The following is a 2,990-nucleotide window of genomic DNA, read 5'->3' as shown; positions in this document are numbered from 1 at the left end:
GTCTTTAATGGAAGCTGGCAGGGATGTGTACTATTTACTTGGAGGTGATTTGAACGCCCGAATAGGGGATTGGTGTCTTGAATGTGTTGATGAAGAAGATGATGATGAGGATGGTAATGTTTTTGAAAGAAAATCACAAGATGTTTTGACAAATAACTTTGGTAAAATACTGATTCAGTTTTGCTGCATGTTTCACCTTGTACCTCTGCATGGATTAGTACAACCAGGTTTCGATGATAAATTCACTTTTGTGTCTGAAAGAGGAAATAGTTGCTATGACTGATACTTTGAGACAAAATTTGTAAATTTTCGTGCCACGATATATATTTTTCTTGTTCCTGTACAATCATGAAATTTTGTTGTGGATTTTTATTCCTATTTTTTCCTGTGTCTTTTGTAAACCCCCATGCGTATATGCCGGTGGCCTCGCATTAAATTTCCTGAGTTCCTGAGTTCCTGAGTTCTCTCTCTCTCTCTCTTGGTTGCTGTCTCCACTCCTCTGTCTCGCTCAGTCTGTCTTTCTATATCTCTGTCTCTGCCTCACACACACACTACACACAAACACAAACTCTCTCTCTTTTTCTCCCTCTCACACTCACACACACACAGACACTCTCTCTTTTTCCCTCTCACACACGCACACAGACAGACAGGCACACCAACACACATACCTAATACACACACACACACACACTCACACACTCTCTCTCTTTTTCTCCCTCTCACACACACACACACCATCTCAGTCTCCTTTTCTCCCTCTCTCACACGCACACACAGTGACACAGTGACAGTGTTGGGCGCATAGTAAGAATCCGGGGCAGAGTTGGAATCTCGCGGGACTTCGTCACGTCTCAGTAGATTTCCAACAAAGCGCGTCATTTCCGGAAACGCACCGACTCATTCTAGAAATGGCCCTCCTTTCGACTAGCGATGCCAGTCTGATCGCCAGTCTGCCTCTCGCCCTTGACCATGATGGGTGACCACAGGGAAGAGGTGGACAGTTTTGTCGTGGAACTTACGCAGAAAATACAACCGTGCTCACGCAGAAGAAATATGACAATATTGTGCTGTTTCTAAAAACAAAACGTACGGACCACATTGAAGATGGGAAGTCTTCGAAGTTCAAGTCAAGTGGTGGGTGCGTGAAAAGAAGTTTCAGCTCGTGAACTTTCCAGGATTGGACTTAAACGACGTTCTCTGCATACCCAGCAAACAAGAGGTAAGTTCGTAGTTATGAAACGTGACTGAAAGTATTTCGCTATGTTGTTTTATTTATTTTTTCGCATGTTTATTTTTGTACAGTTAATGAGTTGTGGTTATCTCAACTGTTCTTGATTCCATGGCTGTCAGTGTCACTGTCAGCCAAATTTCTGTTGACATTGAGACTGAAAGTATCAGATGACATGTTCTATGGTCCATCCAGTGAATAAAACTCAGTTTCAAAGTTCTATGCAACCATGTGTGATCAATGATAATTCAATGTGTAACAGGTTTCCTAAACAATCGTCCATGTAATACGAGCTGTGTGCCTGCCATTAGACTCATGCATTTTCAGTCCTCTAAAGTTTAAATGCTGTACTTTTGTCTGTAATACTCTAGTTATAATAACACAGACATGCAACAAAAACATATCCATGTCAAACATTTTGGTTTCCATGTCAACAACCAGTCAGAAATCAAGTTAAAACCTTAAACACAGGCCGAAAAATAAGTTATTACCTTTTGTTGTTCATAACTTTACAGTTACACCGTGACATAGAACAATTTAATTGAATATTCTTTAACTTTAAGTGCTCAGCTATCATTGTAATAAAAGATGAAGGTGTTCATAACTTTACACTAATCTTGCTTAAAATTAATCTGAACAATGACAACTCATGGCTTAAAATTTATTCAGTTACTTCAGACAGAAGCTAATTAGGTTCATTAATATATACTTATATAACTAGTTTCAATATTTGCCCCCAAACTTCCTTGTTCCTTTGATTCCTACAACATTGGTCTTGCTTAGACTTAATTAATTCATTTTGTACTGTTCATGCAGATTAATCGTAACACTTAACAAGTGTCATCTGTCAGTTGTAGAACTTGTACCCTCTCTTAATTCCAGTAGAAAGCACTATAGTTACAACAGCATATATATATAATATGATAAAGAAATATCATTTTGCGCTCTGAATTCTCAGTATTTCTCAGTTAATTATGTAAGTGTCCACTTGATCTGTTGTTGTTGTTGTTGTTGTTGTTGTTGTTGTTGTTGTTGTTGTTGTTGTTGTTGTTGTTGTTGTTGTTGTTTTTAATATATCCAGACCTCAATGAGTTGTTTTGCTATGATTGTTGCTTACTTGTGTGCAGAATGCTGAGTCGCTGCTGGCAAACATTCCAGTGGCTGTGATGCGACAATGTCACTGCCAGATGTTCAGAAAATACAGTCATCAGAGGCTTCTGCAACATGGACGTCCTCGAGAAAAAAACATGTGCGGCATGCCATTTTGCTCAAAACCAGATTTGGCAGACTGGGTGCAGAGTGAGAAATGTCACTCCTGGTGCCACTTTGACTGTGCTGGGGTGGAGATGACGAGAGCTGAGGTCTCGGCAGAAGATGTACATTTTGTGTGTGTTGTGTGCAAGGACTGATGAGGAAGTGTTGATTTATGTCTTCTACCTTCCACCTGCATGGGGTTTTTTCCTTCTCAATTTGTTCATTAGTGCTGTATGATGTTCACTCACAGACTTTTCTCTGCACATATTCAGGGTCCTGTGTGTATGTGTTTTCAAAAATCATGTTGTTGTTCTTTCCAAATCGTCTCTTATTGACTCACCTGAGTAATTGGCGAGTCTAAGAATTCATATACATGTGTCAATCCATATATCCGGCCAAAAAACTTAACATTTGAGGTTAGCTTGGTTGTTTTTCAAGCTAGACCTCTGAAAAATTTAGGGTTCGATGATCTTACAAAGTCCTTTGTACTGGAAACTTGCATTCT

The 2,990-nt window shown here is 39.5% G+C and overlaps 1 long non-coding RNA gene across 1 annotated transcript; it reads left to right on the top strand.

Moving 5' to 3' along the window:
• The first annotated feature begins 792 nt into the window (after nucleotides 1-792).
• On the top strand, nucleotides 793-2,712 carry LOC138951648 (uncharacterized). The gene is made up of 2 exons (XR_011451191.1): nucleotides 793-1,222; nucleotides 2,359-2,712. It is a non-coding gene; the product is annotated as an uncharacterized lncRNA (long non-coding RNA).
• Nucleotides 2,713-2,990: the final 278 nt, after the last annotated feature.

The sequence above is a fragment of the Littorina saxatilis genome, linkage group LG17 (genome assembly GCF_037325665.1).
Source record: "Littorina saxatilis isolate snail1 linkage group LG17, US_GU_Lsax_2.0, whole genome shotgun sequence".
Classification (NCBI taxonomy): Eukaryota; Metazoa; Mollusca; class Gastropoda; order Littorinimorpha; family Littorinidae; genus Littorina; species Littorina saxatilis.
This window is presented reverse-complemented; position numbering and strand designations above follow the sequence as displayed.